This window comes from Spinacia oleracea, chromosome 5, assembly GCF_020520425.1.
Source record: "Spinacia oleracea cultivar Varoflay chromosome 5, BTI_SOV_V1, whole genome shotgun sequence".
NCBI lineage: Eukaryota > Viridiplantae > Streptophyta > Magnoliopsida > Caryophyllales > Amaranthaceae > Spinacia > Spinacia oleracea.
In genome coordinates, this window is record NC_079491.1 from 101,785,942 (window position 1) to 101,807,991 (window position 22,050).

Consider the following 22,050-nt stretch of genomic DNA (forward strand, 5'->3'; position numbering starts at 1 on the left):
GTTGCAAGTGAGTCAAAAGATTTCCAAATACGATTATGGGTAAAGAAAGGCACCTAGCTTTTGGTCAAGGCACACTTCAACATGTGACTACCTTGACCATGGCAATGTCGCACAATACGACATTTACAAAAGAAGTAGCAAATCACTACTCGAACATACCCCGCACTAAACGAGTCTGGTTCAAACTATTCATGATCCGTGTCACCATGAATGCATAAAAACGTATGCAAAGCATTATAGCACCAAGCCAATCCCGTAGCTACAATTGGGGGCTTGAGAAAAACACTCTAAAAATGCTCGAAATGACGATTTTATCGCAAATTCTCGACGCTAATGCTATACATATGTCATAGGGGCTCAATCCTAAGCTTTAATCGTGCGAAACGAACCTTAGAGTGGCTACAACCCCTCCCAAATTCTAAACCACTACTTAGAATATATAAAGTCACCCCACTAACAAGGGTAACTGAAAATCGCGAGTCACCAAACTCCGATCAAACCACTGCACATAACGCTCGCCCTATAAAGCGCCCGTTACACAGTCTACATCGTTCCAAAGCAAAAGCGAAAGAAAAAAAAATCAAATAAAAAAAAAACTGTCAAAGTTCTGCCCAGAAATCATTTTCAACGCCCAGAGCTGGGCGCCGATATCTTTAACGCCCCAGCCTGGGCGCTGAATATCTCTGCTTGCTAAATCTTGCCCTGATATAAAAACAAGAAATAAACACCTATGAATCCTCGCATCGAACGAAGTAATAAGCCGTGCAAACCCACGCAGAAGGTGCTACACTTATTCAAGCATCTGAACAAGGCATGATGAAATACTCCAATGCAAATGATATCCCAACACCTGGAAGAATGTTCTAAGACACGCCGTTAGGCCACACGAGCCTACGTTGCACCATAAGTTCAACCATCCCACGGTACAAGTCTAAAAAAGAGAGTAAGGCATATTGCACTAATGCAGGCACGACCAAGAGGCAAAGACTACTTATGGCCCAAATTCAAAATGCAAGCCACACGACTTCTACATTAAGGATTAAAGGTAGCAAAATATTACCTACCACGGAAGGGATAGCTCGCACCTACACGAGCGAAACCCCAAGGCATCTTTCTCGAAAGAACCTACAAAAATCCTACGCCAAAAGGAAGCATCCCAACATGCATACTTGGGGGGCTCCAAGCTACGAAACGACCACAGCAAAATAAAAATCTCGAAGCAAATGTTTAAACAATCGAAAGGGCACGATGTTTGAGCCCACTTCATGAATGGACCTGACCCCTATCAAGCTTCTAAGCAAACTATTCAAAATCAGTCATTGTTCAAAAAAAAAATGATTCAAGCAAACTGATTAATGGACCGCACACGACGGCGATTCTATGAACGCTCGTTCGCACATACATATCATCATTCTAAGTATCGAACATTCACGAACGCGTTCAAAAGAAAAAAAATAGAGCGATCAAAATCTTACGCCTCGAGGTATGTTCCTCGGGCCAAATAGACTCGCCCAACTATTGCAATAACTGTACGCCTTAAGAGCAACAGTTCCTTAAAATAATCGCCCCAAAGAGACAAGCACCGTAGTCCACCAATCGGCTACGGTTTCTCAAGAAAATCATCACGTTCTAAAAATAAAGAAAAAAACACAAGAGAAGAGAATACATAGAACTTCCAAGTGAAAGAAAATGAATGAACAAGAGGCCAACTGTGTCATCAAAAAAAAAAAACCTCGCCAGAAATTATTTTCATCGCCCAGCGCTGGGCGCCGAAATCTTTAACGCCCAGGCATGGGCGCCGAAAATGATCCCAGACCCAAAAAGGCCCCTGACTTCTATAGGGCCCTGCCGTATCCATTCGACTCGAAAATTGCCGATCTCTTTACTGAAAGTCGCACCTCACGGCTTTGTTAAGAGTAGCACACCACTACAAAGATCACTCGCACTTACGAGCACGATCCCGAACACGATCAAGGACATTACAAAATGCGTATCCCGAAGGAACCTCTTTGACAAGAAATGACCGTCAAGCACGAATGCTTGGGGGCTCGAAAGAAAATATATATTTCAAAAGAGAGTATGCAAAGTTAAAACAATATTCCTAGACTACGCTGTACGAAGTCCCGTGTTTGGATGTCTCAAAAAAATAAAACCAGTTTACGACCTCAAGACAAAGGTCGCCGTTGATACTTATACATAGTACCCTAATCAAGGACCCAGGTAATGGCAAAATTGAGCCGAAAAGACTAGCTCAAAACCATGAAAGAAGATGACCACAAGACAATGGTCCGTCTAAGCACGTTGTCAACCCACATTCAGGCTGCAACTAAATCCGAGCATCCCTCGAAAGAATTCGCTCCTGCAAAAATGAATGAAAAGAAATTCTCAAGAGAAATCACAAGGAAAAAAAAATGAAATAGGGACTTGTCCACCTCAATCAGGCAAGACCGCGACACGCGAATCCCAAATCAAGAAAACGAATTCAGGGACGTCCACCCTCAGCGGACAGGGCTCGCCCACCCTCAGCGGGCGGGGTCTGCGTCACTAGCCGCGCAGGTCCTCAGTTTTCGAAAAAAATAAAGTCTTCAAAATTAAGACAGGCTCTCCATCTTCAGCCGGCGGGGTCTACGTCACAAACCGCGTAGGTCCTTATTTTCAAAAAAGCAAAACAAATTTCAAAATAGATTCGTCCACTTCTATCGGACGGGGTGTCCACCCTTAGCGGACAAGGTTCACCATCTTTAGCCGGCGGGGTCTACGCCACAAACCGCGTAGGTCCTTATTTTCAAATTTCAAAAACAGATTCGTCCACTTCTATCGGACGGGATGTCCACCCTTAGCGGACAGGCTCGCCATCTTTAGCCGGCGGGGTCTGCGCCAGTAAACCGCGCAGGTCCTTAGTCGCTGCAGCAATAACTTTTGCTGGATTTTCCTTCGTTTTACGTCCTATAAAAAACAAGGGTGCTGGATTTTCCTTCGTTTTACGTCCTATAAAAACAAGGGGGTTTTCTCGTTTAGCTAGCCCTGAAAATGAGAATCTTCAAAAAACATTTTTACCTCGTGATTGGGCTTGGCCAGGCCCAATTACACTTTATAGCTTTGATTTCGAAAACATCTTTAGTTACTCCCAATGACAAAGTGAGGGAGTTTCTACGCACCTTTAGATCCTTCCAATGACAAAGTGAGGAAGTTTTATACTATCAGTTGACAAATCCCAATGACACGTGAGGGATATGTCGACACTTCAAGTGATGACCCTTAAGTTAAATGTTATCACTCGGGGGCTCGTGAGACCCTCGCAAAACAGGTCACATACACCATGGCTTGTGTGACGCACTCCGTCTAATACTTTGACCATCGTCTTAATCCAAGACTCGGTCAAAGTGGGGGCTAACTGTAGACACCTACTTTTGTCCCCATTCCCGCAAGGGAAAGGTTCCATGATGAAAGCATAAAAACTCCACTTGACAACGCATCTCCTATAAAATAAACGAATCTCGATTCCCCATTTCATTTCACCTGAAACCTGCTATTTATGGAAACCTGCTAAAAATAATAACTGCCGTAAAAGGTAGCTTCTAAAAGTGGCAAATCATAAAAGATAGAAACCTGTTAGAATTAGGTGTTGCATTCCAACATAAATCCTAAATGAGATAGAAAACTGCGAGAATCCTATTCCTAATATGATTCTGAAATAAGAGTTACGTATTAATTGAAATCCTAACGAGCCTAGAGTTCGTAACGGGCCCGGATGCATTCCGTCACAAAATTGATACGCGCTAAAAGACTCGAATTAATCTCAAACTCTACGGATTTCAGGAATCCGAATCTGACTAAAGAAAACAGCCCAGACCCTATTTTCAACGCCTCGCTCTGGGCGCCGAAATCTTCGGCGCCCAAGCCTAGGCGCTGAAAATACCTGGGTACGTATTTTTTCCTAATTCTTTGTGGATTAGAACTCTGCAATTCTATCTTTCCACGAACTCTTCCCTATAAATAGCCCCCTAAGTTCGACGTGAAAGGAACACACAACAACACATAATTATATTCTGAGTATTGACTCCAACCCTTAGCCTAAGCCTCTCGCTGCGAACTTGTTCACGCGTTCTGTCGCAATCGATCCATAAATCGAACAGAACGTATCCTGTCCCATAATTGAGATTCGTTAAATAAAAAGGAGAAATAGCAAAGTCAAAGTGGTTAGTTTTCTGAGAACCGTGACGCACCTCTCAAGGGTGCGTCGTAATGTGTCCCTTTTCGATGATTTAACTGCTTTCCTCGCCCTTTTTATGAACTGTTAAACTAACCTAATCTGATTGTTCTATCACGCCTAACAAATATAATATTTTTGGGAAATCGGATTATCATGCTAGGTCCCTCAATGCTATTTAAATCAGATAATCACGATCGAATTAGTATTATATGTTGCATATTGCTAAAATCAACTCAGATTAGTTTAATAGTTAACGCATGTCCCTTCAATTATTTATGCTGAGCTAGTAAGGATATCCTGCCTCTGGAGTTATCGACGAGCGAAGTACTCCTCTCGGTAGTTACAGTCCCCCGAACCCTCAATCTCTATCTTGCGGGTGTATATTGAGAGATCCCCTCACCAGGGATCACAAGGGAACCTACGGCCGTCGTGGTCAAACATAATTGCACTCCCTTTATGTCACGATAACCGGGTTTTGTCAGTTTTTCTCATTGTCGTTAAAAACTGAATGGCGACTCCTATATTACTAGTCAATTGGGTGTATACTCACAGGAAATCCAATTACACTTGATTGAATAAAAAGAATCGTCACACCCACGAGGGACGAGGTCACGCATTAGCCTCGTGCTTTTTCGACCCCCTCACAATTGGTACTTTTTTTTTTACAGAAATGATACCTTTTTTTTTTACAGAAATGGTACTTTGTCATGTTTCATATTTTGTCGTTTTGTGCGTGTTATGTATTTGCAATATATAACATATTGCCGCATCGCCAACCTCTATATTGTAAAGGAAGTAAAAATCGCATGTTGTGAGGTATTTGTAAAAACATAACAGCAACAAAGTGACAAAATAGGGAAAATGACAGAACTTATTGCTATTATATTGTAAATGGTATTTGTTAAATGAAAATGTTACGTTTTGAATAAGAATGGTACTTGTTAAACAAAAATGGTACTCCATCCGTTCCTATTTGTTCTACCCGTTTCTATTTTAAGCGTTCCTATTTGTTCTACCCATTTAGAATCTTTTCTATTTTTGGCCATACATTTTTTTCCCAAAATACCCTCACATTTCTATCTAATTACCAAAATACCTAAAGTTTCTACCCATATTCCGACCTAAATTTCCCAACCCTTAATATTAAATTAATTTATTTTCCCAGCCCCTATTACTAAATATATTTTCCCTTCCCTATATCCCACTTCCCCACCCCTATCACTAGAGGAAAAAACCTCAAGTGCTAAGGGGTTTAATGCGGGCTTTTACATGTGCAGCACATGGCCTGCCCACACTTGATGTTTCTCAAGTGCTGCCAATTTGGAAAATGAGCCTGCACTTGACATATTTGTGCTGCCAAGTTTTGAATATGAGCCCGCACTTGACATATTTGGTCCCGCCAATTTTGAAAATGAGCCCGCACTTGACATATTTGGTGCTGCCAAATTTGAAAATGATCCCGCACTTGACATAGAAATGGGCAGACACAAGCATAAAAATGAGTCGCACTTGATATATAAATGAGCCGCACTTGGCCTATAAATGAGCCGCACTTGATCAAGATTTGTTGTATAACCGATTTTCCTGCTACATATTACAATTGGACCACGCCACTGATTAACCTCCATATGTCACAGAAAAAGTATCCAATTATATAGATAATTAAATTAAATAGTATATAATTGTAAATATAAAATTCGATTACGTTACAATCATATGACAAACTAGCATCTATAATTTAAGATTCAGTACAAGAAAATATCAAAGACAATCACTGGTAATGAAGTGCCAATATTTCTCGAACTTCACTATCTCCTCAAAGGTGAAAGGTCGCTCCCTTGGATTATTGAATAACTTGAAAAGATCGACCAGGAAAAAATATATATAAACTTTAGTTATATTATAAATATTGAATCATACAATATATAAATTAAGACTTAATTTGTTCATAACAAAGAAATAATGAACCGTATAATAATAAAATTGATTAATTTCGGTCCCAACTTTCATATAATGAATTTAAATGAGTATTTTAAAGTCCTTCCATGTTTCATACACTTATTTTTATGTTTCAAAAGATTCATTCTCACCCATTTTGGTGAAGTTATGCACATTTAATCCTCGTTAGTTCATTATCGGTCACATTTTGACTAAAATGGCTTATTTCGGTCCCAATTTTCAACTAATGAACTTAAATGAGTATTTAAAGTCTTTCCATGTTTAATACACTTATATTTATGTTTCAAAGACTCATTCTCACCCATTTTGGTGAAGTTATGCACATTTAAGCCTCGTTAGTTCATTATTGGTCATATTTTGACTAAAATGGCTAATTTAGGTCCCAACTTTCAACTAATGAACTTAAATAAGTATTTTGAAGTCTTTCCATATTTGATACACTTATTTTCATATTTCAAAGACTCATTCTCACCCATTTTGGAAATGTTATGCACATTTAAGACTCGTTTGATCATTATCGGTCACATTTTGACTAAAATGGCTTATTTCGGTCCCAACTTTCATCTAATGAACTTAAATGAGTATTTTAAAGTCTTTCCATGTAATACACATATTTTTATGTTTCAAAGACTCATTATTAGCCATTTTTGTGAAGTTATGCACATTTAAGCCTTGTTAGTTTATTATCGGTCACATTTTGACTAAAATGGCAAATTTTGGTCCCAACGTTCAACTAATGAACTTAAATAAGTATTTTAAAGTTTTTCCATATTTGATACACTTATTTTTATGTTTTGAAAGACTCATTTTAACCCATTTTGGTGAAGTTATGCACATTTAAAACTCGTTAGTTCATTATCGGTCACATTTTGACTAAAATGGCTTATTTCGGTCCCAACTTTCAACTAATGAACTTAAATGAGTATTTTAAAGTCTTTCCATATTTAATACACTTATTTTTATGTTTCAAAGACTCATTCTCACCCATTTTGGTGAAGTTATGCACATTTAAGCATCGTTAATTAGTTCATTATCGGTCACATTTTGACTAAAATAGCTAATTTCGGTCCCAACTTTCAACTAGTGAACTTAAATAAGAATTTTAAATTCTTTCCATGTTTGATACAGTTATTGTTTTGTTTCAAAGACTCATTCTCACTCATTTTGGTGAAGTTATGCACATTTAAGACTCGTTTGATCATTATCGGTCACATTTTGACTAAAATGGCTTATTTCGGTCCCAACTTTCAACTAATGAACTTAAATGAGTATTTTAAAGTCTTTCCATGTTTAATACACTTAGTTGTATGTTTCAAAGACTCATTATCACCCATTTTGGTGAAGTTATGCACATTTAAGCCTCGTTAGTTCATTATCGGTCACATTTTGACTAAAATGACTAATTTCGGTCCCAACTTTCAACTAATGAACTTAAAAAAGTATTTTAAAGTCTTTCCATGTTTCATACACTTATTTTTATGTTTCAAAGACTAATTCTCACCCATTTTGGTGAGGTTATGCACATTTAAGACTCGTTTGATCATTATCGGTCACATTTTGACTAAAATGGCTTATTTCTGTCCCAACTTTCATCAAATGAACTTAAATGATTATTTTAAAGTGTTTCCATGTTTAATGGACTTATTTTTATGTATCAAAGACTCATTCTCACCCTTTTGGTGAAGTTATGCACATTTAAGGCTCGTTAGTTCATCATCGGTCACATTTTGACTAAAATGGTTAATTTCGGTCCGAACTTTGAACTAATGAACTTAAATGAGTATTTTAATGAAGGAAATAATGCCCTTGGTCCAAGTATGCATTCAATTCTAAGTCTGATAAATGTGGTTCAGTATTAATTATGCAAGTTAATAATTCAGTGAGATCAAGTGAATTGTATGCCTAGCTAGAGGCCGCTTCAGTTCAAGGGGAATTTATAATATTAATCCAAAGCTTACTCTTGACTGAACCCGTAGGGTCACACAAATAGTACGTGAACGGATCAAGTATTTAAGTAAATTAAATACTCCATTTAAGGATATTCGGAATCGACGGATCTCGGTTCCATTGGGAGCTGAAATCGTCAAAAGGCAAATTATGAATACTCTGGAAACGATGATATTGCCGAAAACGGAAATATGGATCTTATCGGAAATATAAATATTATCCAAGTCGTAGATGTTGTCGGAAACGGAAACATGGTACGTATCGAAAAATATTATCGGAATTAGAAGTATTGCCGGAATCGGAAATATTGCCGGAAAAGGAAATATTGCAGGAATCGGAAATATTATCGGAATAAAAAATATTAAATATTTGTTCGAAACGGAAATTAATTCCGGAATCGGAAATATTAAATATTGTTCGAATCGGAAATGAATTCCGGAATCGGAAAACGAATCGGAAGCGCGACGTACGAAATAAACATCGGACGAAATTGCTAGACGTAAGGGCCCAGCACAAAGCCAGGCCCGCGCCTAGCGAAGCCCGCGCAAGCGAGCATCAACAGCAGCGCAACCCGCCAAGCAAGCAGACCCAGCTGAGCACGAAGCAAGCCCAGGCCCAGCGAGAAAGGCAAGGCCAGCAGCTGCCAGCTAACGCCCTTGCAATGGGCAGCGTGCCAGCGCTGCTGGGCCGAGCCGCGCGCGCAGAACACGCCCCTTCGTGGGCTTTGCGTGTGTGTGTTGTTTTCGTGCATGGTACGAATCCTTAGACGCTTAGGATTTTTCCGGTTAGTTGTTTTCCTAAATCCACTAGAGTTAGTCGTTTAATTAAACACTAAAATACAAAGGATTAATTTAAGTAGAATTCTAATTGAATTAGTAAATTGAATCCTAGTGGAAATCTAAGTCCGATATTTCCTCCCTATAAATAGGTGATACATAATTACAATTTATAACACATCAATCATAAGTATTCATATAGTTTTAAGATTAACCTAAGCTTAATAATTTGCCAAATAATAAAGTTCGAATAACATAAAAGCTTAGACTATATTTTAGTTAATTGAATCTAAGGCGGATCCCAACGTGCTGTGGACTATCTACGGAGGTACTACACTTGGCTTGAGTCCTAAAACGAAGGCATTTTTCTATTTAGGGAGCCTTCAGATGAAATTAGATACATTTGTTCCCTCTTTTTCTACCCATGTTGTGCTTGTGCCCTTTATTCGGTGACTAACCATATTACAAGCCCGTGAAAGCCCCATTGGTTACTAGTCCCAAGCCTAGCTTGGGGGAGCTAATAGTAGTGAGGTGAGGGAGTTGTAGTGTGGTACATTTCGAGCATAATGAGTATTGAAAAAAGGGAGTTCTTCTTATCATGTTTGTTGTTGAAAAAGAAAAAAATGAGTTGAAAAATGAAAGAGATTATAAGAATAGAATGTGAAGGTTTCTAAAAGAAAGAAAAAAAAAAAGAGATTGGAAAAAAAAATAAAAAATCTGTTACTCTCAGAAAAATTTCAAAGTATTGTTTCACTCAAGTTTTGTAAGTTCATATCCTTATGAGTGGTTGGTTGTAATTGTGAAAAAAGGCAAGAAAGTATGGTGTGGTTTATTTGTTGTTTATCATGTATTGAGTGGGAGAGTGTGATCATTACTTTTGTTGGTCATGGTTTTATTTAGGATTTATGCTCCCCAAAGCCAAGGCTTTAAGCTCACATTTTACCCAAATTTACCGCACCCTCACCTAAGCCTATCATTACAAGCTTTGAAGACCTTCCGACCTTTGTGCATAGATTCGTATTAATATGAAAGTAGTTGTTTATCAATGCAAGTTATGACATGACACATTTCGAGTCGACTACTAGGTTGAGTGTTTGTTTTTCTAGACACACGAGTGTTGTGAGTTTGAGAGGGCATTGTTCACTTATATGTTGGGAGGAGAGCGAACGGGTAGATCTTTTATCAGCCACATAAATGAGTGACAAGTGCGTGAGCACTTGTCTTGAATTCCATTGTGCACTTGTGGTTCGCTTTGCGTGACGATTGTTAGGGAGGATTTGTGGTTGGGTGGATTTGATTGGTTGACATTGATGCATGCTCGTTGAATTTTGCCTTGAATTATGTCATTCGTTTTGAAATATGTTAGGGGTGAAGTTGATCTTGTATTCATCGATGATTTCCTTGCTTTGGGACAAGCAAGGATCTAGCTTGGGGGAGTTTGGTATGTGTGTTTTATATAGAGTTTTACCCCCGTCCCTTAGTACATTTATGCATCAAATGAGCTCTTAGGAGCTGTTTTTAGTACTAATAGTGTGCCTTGAGTTTCAAGATTGCTTAGTGAGAAATTGGTCTTTTTAGACCCATTTCATGGTGATTTAGGCCACTACACGAGCCCGAGGATGTTCGGGACAACTAGCGTCGACTTTCGGGAGCCTTAGATGTTTACGGTTGAGTCCCAGGAGTTAGACTCGGTGATATGGGCAAAGGATGATGCCTTTTGCAAATCTCCCTTTTGAGTTGAGGGCAAAATGAGAAGATCGGGCGAAATAAAAGAACTTTGAAGTCGTCAATGCGCGCCTAATCGGGCGGTCATTCTGGGTACTGCTGTGGACTTTTCGCAGCCGTACGATCGGGCGGATTTCGGCCCGATCGGGCCGACTATCGAGCACTTTGCCCGATCGGGCGGAGCTCTTCCCGATCGGGCGACGCCAACCCCTGCTGCTTATGCGCGTGTTTTAATTCCGGCTTTTGGTTTGTATTTTGGGCAAACTATAAATACTAGCCCTTTTATTTTTAGTGTTACCTTTCATTCTAGTATTAGACCCTTAGTTTATTTCTCTTAATCTAGTTTTCTCTCTAAATTTGGTCAAAACACTTAGTTTTAATTTCTATAAAAATTCAAGCTTTCATATTCCATTGCTCTTCATTTAGGTATTATTTTCTTACTTTGATTTATTATCTTGCTTTAATCATGTTCTCAACAACATTAATTGCTTTGTTTATTAGTAATATGTGTGAGTAGTCTAATTTCTAGGGTTTGGGGATCCATGAATTAATATGAAGGGATGATTGAATATTGTTGGTACTTAGCATTGTGATTAATTCCTATTGATTGGTTTATTCTACTATGCGATTAGATTTGCCCAGGTTTAATTGTGATAGTCAAGCAATATCAAGTTAAGATTCGAGAGATGCAATTTGATGTTTAGGCTTGTGTCAATAGGTGGAATTAGGATTAATACATAGCGAGAGCCCGTTAATTCTAAGTCTATGATTAGTATCGATTCGAGAGAGCATGCTAGTCTAATTAATTGCTTTATTGATTATTGTCGATTGTTTATCATCCTGGACTGTTATTCGTTGGTAACCTACGCCCTAGATTCTTTAATATCTGAATTCTTATTTTTTTTTTAATTATTTTCGTAGCTTTAGTACACAAATCAACCAAACTCTTGTTCCCAATAGTCTAGACTAGTTGATTACTAGTAGAAAGAACGTGTGTTTCCCTGTGGATACGATCCCTACTTCCCTTACTATTTTGTTTGTGGACTTAGGTTTATCTTTGAGTATGTGATACAACTTTAGCCTGTCATGTGCGCGCGCGGACGAAGAGCGAAGGCAGCAGCAGGGCGCGCATCAGCAGCGCGGCACGAGGGGAAGAGTGCGCGGGCTGGGCGAGCAAGAGAGTGAGGGGTGTGCATGTGTGGCTGGGTGAGCGGCACAGCAGCGCACGACAACAACAACAACGACAATAACATCGCGCAACAGCACTGGCGTGCTGCGCTGTGCGAGGGCGAGAGGAGCGACGAGGGTGTGGGCAGCGACGGTGTGCGAGAGGCACAACGCACGGCAGCACAAGGCACGAAAGTGCTCGTGGTGTGCGGGTGGGGGGAGCCGGGCACAAGGGAGAGGAGGAGAGAGGAGTGTTGGGAAAGAAAGGGAGGAAGGGTTTAATGAAAATAAGGGGATCATTTAATCAGGGGAGTCCTATTTATAGGCTCCCAAATCCCTAGTGGGATAGGCTTAGGAATTTTATATTGGGCTTAGCAATTAAATGATTGGGCTAGCTTTAGTGTTTAGAATTAAATTATTTTGATTGGGCTCGTTTAATAAAACGAGTTGGACTTTTATTTAAAAAACCCAAACCTTTAAAATTACTTGCGACTCCATTAAATTTCCCAACTCGAAAATTAAATTCTTTTCATAATTAATTAAAATAATAAATATTCTAATTAATTAAAATACATTTAAATAATATTTAAATGCGAAATAAATTCTAAAAAAAAAAAATTCTTTATAAATATACTAAAATATATTTATAATTATTATAAAAATACGAGGTATTATAGCCATAATAACATGAAGCTCATAGAAAGACTTCAAAAGGAAGGAATTCTAGAACCATTTGACTTGGAGGATTATGGTAAGTGCGAATCATGTTTACTTGGCAAAATGACAAAGCAACCTTTCTCTAAAGTTGGAGAAAGAGCAACTGAACTATTGGGTTTAATCCATACAGATGTATGTGGACCAATGAGTACAAATGCTAGAGGTGGTTTCAGCTACTTTATCACTTTCACTGATGACTTCAGTAGATATGGGTATGTCTACCTAATGAAGCATAAGTCTGAATCCTTTGACAAATTCAAGGAATTTCAGAGTGAAGTAGAGAATCAGTTAGGCAAGAAGATTAAGGCATTGCGGTCTGATAGAGGCGGTGAATATCTGAGCTATGAATTTGATGACCATCTGAAAGAATGTGGAATTCTATCAGAATTGACTCCTCCCGGAACACCTGTAATACCTCGTATTTTTATAATATTTATAAGTATATTTTATTATATTTATAAAGTATTTTACGATTTATTAGCATTTAAATAATATTTAAATGCATTTTATTTAATGTATTTTACTTAATTAGAATATTTATTATTTTAATTAATTACGAAACGAAATTAATTCTTGAGTCGGGAAATTAAGTGAGTTGCAAATGATTTATAAAGCTTCGGGTTTTAAATAAAAAGTCCAATTCGTTTTACTAAATGAGCCCAATCAAAAGAGTTTAATTTAAATCCTAAGCTAGCCCAAATAATTTATTTCCTAAGCCCAACTCAAATCTCCTAAGCCTAGCCCATCAAGGGATTAGGGAGCCTATAAATAGGACTCCCCAATAATTAAATGAGCCCCTAAAATTCATAAACCCTATTTTTGCTTTCCTTGCCCAACACTCCTCTTTCCTCTCTCACTTTCTTTCGGCCCTCTTGTGCCGTCCCCCTTGCCCCGCACTCAACCGAGCACCATTGCTCGTTGGTGCCTCGTGCCTCTCGCACAGCCCTCGTCCCTCGCCCCTCTCTTCATGCTCGCTTGTGCTCTCGTGCACGCAGCACCGCCCTCACCCCTTGCCTCTCGTCTCCTTTTCTCTCGCAGCCCGTCGAGCCAGCGCGCATAGTTGCTGGTGCCGTGCTGCTGTGTTGTTGTTGCTTCGTGTGCACCGCACACCCCTGCCCTTATCTCGCTCGCGCGCTGCGCCCAGCCGTACGCGCTGCCCCTCCTGCTCGTCCCTCTCTCTCGCTCGCACGCTGCGCCCAGCCGTGCGCGCTGCCCCTCCTGCTCGTCCCTCTCTCGCTCGCACGCTGCGCCCAGACCGCGCGCTATGCCCTCTCGCTCGTCGCCCCTTGCTGCGCGCGCACACACACGGACGTGTATGTGTGTGTGTTGTTCGTGTTCGTAATCCAATTCCTTTTCGCCCAATCACTCTAATTCGTGGTTGTTCCGTGCTATAGGCCGGATTGGTATAATTCCCTTCTTCCTTACCTATTCTATTTAAATTCCGTATTTGAAATTATTATATTAATATTGTTTTGAGTAATTAAAATGCTGGGAACCGGTTATGAATACCGTGGTTTGAGGATTTGCGTGTTGTGATTCATTAGGCTTGTTTTAATTATTAAAGGATAATTTTTCAGATTTGTTTATTGAATAAAGCATTGATTTTTATGATTATAAACTAGTGTTATTGGGATTTTCAAGTTAGGGTTTTAACCTAGACCTAATGAGTCAATTGATTAGCATAACTAGGTGATGATTTTAATTATGGTAATCAATTATATTTTCAGATTTGAATAAAGGTTTAAAGTGTTGATTTTTATTGATTTTAAAGGCGGAAAAAGTATCTTTTCGTACTAGGGATTGATTTTGCAAATTGAGACGTTTTTATTATTGAAAAACGATTGAATTCTAAAGTCTAAAGGAGGTTTTAAATTTTATAAAGTTGTTGGAAATTTAATGAACATGGAAATAATTTAAGTTTCATTATTTTGATGATAGGAGGTGATTTCTAGTTGAGTGCTCGTTATTGCAAAGTGGCCCCTACGCTTAGGTATTCAAGGTACGTACAAGTCTAGGGCGACCACACCTTTTGTCAATGACATTACATGATTGTTGATGATGTGAATTACATAATGTGGAATCATGTTTATTTTGGTGAACGAGCATGTGATTTGTGATGTTGGATTTATTGGATCAATTGTTGAACAAGCATGTTGGAATTATTTTGAGTATGGATTTCATTGTCAATCATGTTGTTCAATATTTATGCATGTATGGTTTATTTCACATGCAAGGGATGGATTATTTATTTGTATGCTATTGTACGGGATGTCTAGCATACTTTGAGCCAATTATTCGTACTTCGTTGTACTATTTATTTTACCACATGTGAAGGGTTAGCTCACGTAAGCCACCGCACATGTAGGGTTCAGTTGTGAATATTATGTATGAAATGAATTAGGATTTATCGTGCAAGGGCACAACCCTCATGTTAATGTGCATGATGTGGAGTCTCACCTTGGTGAGGACGAACATGGTAGTAATATCACAAGTGTCTTGCCTTGTTGATCACAAGTCCTAAAGCATTTAAAATAAGATTGTTTTGGTTGTTGTTATTAATTGTATGTGTGTATATTGTTGAGTCTTGAGTTCGCCTTCAATAAAATATTAATAAACGTAAAGTGCAACCTGAACAAGCTTAAAAACTCTTGGAACGTATATACCTTGAGTATGAACAATGGGGGAGTCTTGCCGGAAAGCTCGTACTCCTACTAATGATACAAGACGTTGTTTCATTTATATTATGCGCAGGAATTCCGTCGGTATGACCCGACACTCGGTATGGCCCGATTTTATTATTATATATTTGGTGTATGGTTGGCTCCCATCACCTTTTCCCTTTGTGGAATATTCTTTTGGCCCGTTCGAAGCTTATTCTAATTAAATTGTGAGTCAAGAGTCGAGTCAAGTGTCGAGTCTTGTACTCATGATTGGTTGTTAATTATCATATGGCTTTTGCATGTTGATTAGTACTTTGTGAGTGATGCATGTTTTAGTTTCATTTCACTCTATTCTTGTAAGTACTCAGCTTTTGCTGACTACGTGCTTTGTGTGTTTTGGTCATGGCCTTTGCCTTAATGACCCTATGATGATCTATCATTTGCATTTGCATTGATGGGGAGTAGAATAAAATAGCAGGTTGGTTGATCGGAATCATGTGGTTTGGGATGATCGAGAGAGTTGCATGTTTTCGTATTTGAACTATTTAATAATACTTTAATTATGTTTGAAATGTTTGAAACTATTTATGTTTTGAGTTTTGGGCCATTATGGTTCCAAATTGTAGGAGGCCTCAATATTTCATTAATTATGTTTTTTAAAAGTTAGTTGACATTTAATTCTGCTGCTTAATTCTGGTAATAGCCTTAACCGTTATCACGGTGGCGGTAATACTTTAATAATTCCTTTATTTAAGTTGGAAATTGGTTTTATAAAAGAAAGGAATTATTAGGGTGTTACAAAGTGGTATCAGAGCTCTAGTTTGAGAGCTGCTTTGCATTAACTAATAGTGCAAAGTGGTAAATCCTTAAACTACGATTGCGGAACTTTAGGATTTTCGAAAATTAATTTCCTAAAGTCAAAACGTATTATTTTGAGTACTTAATATTTTAAAGGTCAAATATAAATTATTTTGGGTCGTTTGAAATGAGTTGAAAAGTTGGATTATTACGTAATACTAACTAATTTTTCCGAATTTTTTTATCTATTTATTTTATTTATTCGACAAATTCGAAAATAATTCGAATTTATTTTATTAATTTCGGAAATTACTTTATTTAAATATCCGAATTATTTTAATTATTTACTTATTTATTTATTTATTTATTTATTCGAATATTTTTCAAATTTATTTTTTTAAAAAAATTTTCGGATTTCCTTTTATTTTATTTAAATTATCCGAAATTAATTAATTTATTTATTTAAATAATCAATAATTCTTATTAATTTTCGATTTTAATTTAAATAATTTCAACTAAGTTAGGAGTTATTTTTTAATTAATTTCGAAAATTAATATTATTTTCATGTGAGGAATGGGTAGACTAAGAAGGGCATATTAGTCTAAGAATGCATATTATGTGACAATGTGATTTATTAAGTGCCATGTATATGTTCTAACCATGTTTTATCTTGCTTTATGTGATTAATTGCATCATATTTCATGTTGAGCATATATTTGTGCATTGAAATTGTATGGCTCCACGAACTATTTATTGTATCCTTTCGGGGTTGGAATTTCTATGGAAACGCGTTAGTAAGACTTTTGAGTTGTGAATTTTCAGGAATTAAGGATGCTACCTTCTAAGTTCACCAGTCTAGGATACTTAGAGAAGATGGATAATGAGACTCCTCGCACGTATGTTCGGAAGATCGTGTTTCCTTGTGACTATTTGGCTTCGACCAAGAATATGCCCCACCTTAGGCACAAATATATGATGGCTAGTATGGTTATACATTGTTTACCCCATAAGAACCCTTACATAGACCTCAAGAACAAGTTCCGTGACATGCATTTTGGTGATGGTACCCCTAATTGGTACAAATATGGGACTAGTGATGGTAGGTGGAAGTATGAATCTGAGGTTCTTGCTACTATCTTAGAGGTTGCGAAAAATAGCTATGAGGATGGGAAGTACTCTGCGGGTGTAGTTATGGGCTATGGAGGAATAGAAAGTTATGGTGAGGATGACATGATCCATGATGAGCAAGCTAGTGAGGTTGAGGAGGATAGTGATGATGATGTGGTAGAGATTGAAAATCCTAACCCTATAGTTCCTGAACCCACCATTGAGATATCCAGTGGATCTGAAGATGAGTTTGAAGAGAATAATGTGGTTGATAGTGAGCCACAGCAAAATGATGAGGCTATGGATGAAGACTCGGATCCGGAAGAAGACTTGGATGATCCTAATGATCAAGACTTTACTCCAGAGAAATACAAGGAAAGAAATGATCGTCGTGATGACGTTAGTCTCTAGAGAAATGTAATCTTTAGTTTTATTTTTTGTTGATTAATAAAGTGGCAAAGCTACTATTTATGGTTTTAGTTTTATCATAGTTGGAGAATAAATGCTATGGCATTAGTGGATGTAAGACTTATTCATTGGAGTTTTAATAAAAGAATAGAATTTCCTTTTTCGTTATCCTTTAAGTTCAATTCTCAATTCTAAGTCTTGTGGGTATCGCAAAGGGATTACTTGTTATTTCTTCAATGAAATTTTATGTGCAAGGTGGTTTAGTAGCAACCATCTAAATTTACTTGCATCGCATAGTGGGGTGAGAAGGCCCAAGAATGGCGTCAACTCTTCCCCTAGGTTGCGCCTAAATGTGTTCTTGTTGTGAATAGGTTCGTTGTTAAACTAGTGCCTTAGCAATGTCATGTCCAACCAATATTAAAGTTAGCCTTTTTATTAATTCAGGAGAAGGGATATGGCTAACCAAGAGATTTCTGAAGTGGTTAGACAACTAGCTGAGGTAGTTCGAGACCTAGCTCAAACCAGAGCCAACCCAGTGCATGATCCGGCTGGGGAAATGTTTAAGAAAATAGCTCAAAGCAAGCCTCCACTCTATAGCGGAGAGATTGAACCCAGTGTGCTTGAGAACTGGTTGAGAGAGTTTGATAAACTCATTGTAGCTGTGAATTGCCCCGAAAGCCTTAGGGTGCATAGTGCTGTGTACTACCTAAGAGGTGAAGCTGATTTATGGTGGCAACGATGTGAAAATACCCTTAGAGCCACACCTAACTTTGGATGGGAAGCATTCAAAACTGCACTAAGGAACACGTTTTACCCACCTTATCTAAAAATGCAAAAGGCGCAAGAGTTCATTGAACTCAAAATGGGAGGTCTGTTTGTGACGGAATACTATTCTAAGTTTATAGAGCTGTCTAGGTTTGCACCTGAAGGGGTGGCAACGGAAGAGCTCAGGGCTCAAAGATTTGAGAATGGTTTGACCATGGACTTACAACTGTTGTTGTCTGGAGAGACCTTTACCTCATTAGACACCCTGTACGGAAAAGCTGCTCACCTGTATGGGTTACAGCAAAGGAAGAATGGTAGTGCTGAAAAGAGAAAGGATGGTGGAAGCTCGAATCAAGGGAATAACCATCAGAATGAGGGGAATTTTAAGAAGCACAGAGGAAATGGGAATTTCCAGTTTAGGGCTAACAATGGTGGTAATCGCAACAACCAAGGTGGTGGAAATCAGTCTGGAAGGAATGGAGTACGGACCTACGAATGTAGGCGCTGTAACATGAATCACCCTGGAAAGGATTGTGATGGAAATTTGGTGACTTGTAGATTCTGTAAAAAGTTAGGCCATAGGGAGTATGAATGCTATTCTAAGAATGGAAAGCCTAACCAAGGTAACCACCAAGGCAATAACCAGAACAATCAGAACCGGAATGGGGGAAATGGAGGTGGAAACCAAAGGAACCACCAAGGTGGTAACAATAGCAACAACAATGTCAACCACCATAACCATGGAAAGCCTGGAGGAAACTAACAGAAGAATGGGAACCGAAACAACAATGGGAACACCAATGGAGGTGTCTATAACAAAGGAGTTGCCCAAGGAAAGTTGAATGTGATATCTAGGCAAGAAGCGGAGACTTCCTCTGACGTCATAGCGGGTACTTTTGCTATTAATTCCGTTTTAGTTAAAGTTCTATTTGATTCTGGTGCGACTTATTCTTTTATATCAGTAGATGCTTTGGGGAAACTAGGGTTGAAAGAGCCTGAACCAATTGAGGTACCTATAGTCATACCTACTGGTAGTATAATGAAGTATACCAAAATTCATAGAGATGTGCCTTTGACCATAGCCAAGACCGTGTTCTTATCTAACCTAATCAAATTTGAGTTAGGAGAGCTAGATGTAATTCTCGGAATGGATTGGTTGGCCAAGTTCAAAGCCAAAATAGATTGTGAGAAGCAGAAGGTTCACTTGAGGTCTAGCCTAGGCAAAGTAGTGTCATATCGTCGTTTTGGTAAGCCTAAGAACATAGGAATCATCACGGCAATGGAACTCGTGAAGCTAGTCAGTAAAGGGAACCCAACCTTCTTATGTAATGTGCGAAACCTAGAGCATGTGATCAAGGATCAGCCTGAGGATATTGCAGTAGTTAATGAATTCCTTGATGTATTTCCAGAAGAGATCCCAGGGATGCCTCCCAATCGACCTATTGACTTTACCATAGATTTAGTGCCTGGAACCGCCCCTATTTCAAAAGCATCTTATCGAATGGCTCCAGCAGAAATGAATGAGTTAAAAGGCCAACCAGAGGATCTATTGGAGAAAGGTTATATTAGGCCAAGTGCATCGCCTTGGGGAGCACCAGTGTTGTTTGTGAAGAAAAAGGATGGAAGTATGAGGCTCTGTATAGACTACAGGGAGCTCAATAAGGTCACAATTAAGAACAAGTATCCATTACCTAGGATAGAAGACCTATTTGACCAACTAAAAGGAGCAGGAATCTTTTTGAAAGATCGATTTGCGTTCGGGTTATCATAAATTGAGAATCGCTGACCATGACATACCGAAGACCGCATTCAGGACTAGATACGGACATTATGAGTTCACTGTTATGCCTTTTGGGTTAACCAATGTGTAACACCCCCGATTTACTAACTAGAAATAAATAAGAATAATATATACTTTATAAAAATTTGCGGAAGCTTACACCTAAATCGGAGGTATCACCGCCACACTTGATCACATTGTCAAGTGCTAAGGCTTACAAAACTCAAACTATTACAACTCGATTACTAGGTGGTCTATTTAAACTAAAAGTATTAAACGGTCATACAAGACTAAACGGTCATACAAGACTAAACGATAATATTGAGCTCCTTCAACTTGTAATTGCATCTTTCACGATCGATCTGCTCTAGTCAATCTTGACTGCTCACCATAGTGGACAAATTCCAAAAGGATCGTCGCAGGGCCACCATAAGAAAAAGACATGGCCGCAAACACACATAACAAATAAACACACACGTCAGCAAAAGCTGAGTAATCATCGCTTATTGAATAACCAGACATATAATAATAATAATAATAATAATAATAATAATAGTAATAATAATAATAATAAAAATAATAATAATCATAATAATAATTTATCAAACACATAAGTACAAATTGATAAACAATTCTTATAAAACTAGTACATATAACCATAAGTAACAAGGGTTTATTTTTAATTTTTTTTTATAAGTTCACCATTTGAGTAATGTGGATCGAGTCCACCACCCAATAGTATATATTGAACTATTGGATGTAACCACCTGAGAGACGTGGATCGCGTCCACCACCCATTAGTATACATTAAACTATTGGATGTAACCACCAGAAAAATGTGAATCTAGTCCACCACCCAATAGTATTGGACTATTGGATGTAACCACCAAACAGGTCTTAGTCTTTAAGTGTGCACACCCCCCAGTGAGTGTTTTTAACTCAAAGGAGTAGAATAAGCCTAGGTCGTGCTAGTTAGCTCCGACAAAATATTAAGACACGTTGTGTCGTACCACCAATGTGTTCATCACCTTAGGGGATCCTGCCTAAGATGTCTTACCAACCAAGTGTATTACATTTTAGTGACTCTATTTTATTAGAGCGTTGACTTGAGCACACAATACTTACTAAATCACTATCCATATCATATAGCAGTTGTATAACCGTACATAATGACATTATTGTTGTCTCACTTATCTTAAATTGTCGGCTAGTGCTACATGAGACTCGCCATGAATTATACGAAAATCAAGAAAATTAGGACCTACTAAACATTATATTACTGCCAAACAAATCCACATGCACCGTGAGTAATTTCGTGAGATGGAAATTCTCTACTGCATGCATCTACTCAATAAAACTCAAAAAGTGTAAGTCAATGCCCATAATTACAGATTATAACAATAGTATGGGTCATCATGAACACTAGTGTTCCACCAATTTATTCAGGGACTGTTTCGAGATTTATAGCTATTGTCATATTACTGAAAATATACTATACTTATTCATTTAGCTAACATCACATAGAACATTTGTTACATGTATACACATATTACACATTGTCACATCCAAATCATATTTTATAGGGTTTAGCAAAAAGGTGAACATAGTAACTTACCTCATTAAGCTAATCTCACAACTGCACACACGAGCACTAGAAGGTCTCCCGATCTACGTACTCTATAAACAACGTAAAATAGTCGATGCAATATACGTACTAGGTAGGTCAAAGGCTATATTAATAATTAATTATAGTTAGTGTATGCGAAAGAATCGTATAGGTTACGATCGAAGGGGTCATAGGAACAATGCAAGAAAACTCATATCACCACTTACGTACCATGGGTGGATATAATCACAATATCACTTCTTAGATCTTAGGTGGAGTAAATATGAGAAGTTTAATTAATGAATTTGGTATCTTCTTCAAGTGGGTTTTCAAAGTAGTGGAATAATCTTTAAAAAAATAGGGTGAAAGCTATTAAAAAGGGCATCAATCTGCTACACCAGAATAGAAGGAAAACGGAAGA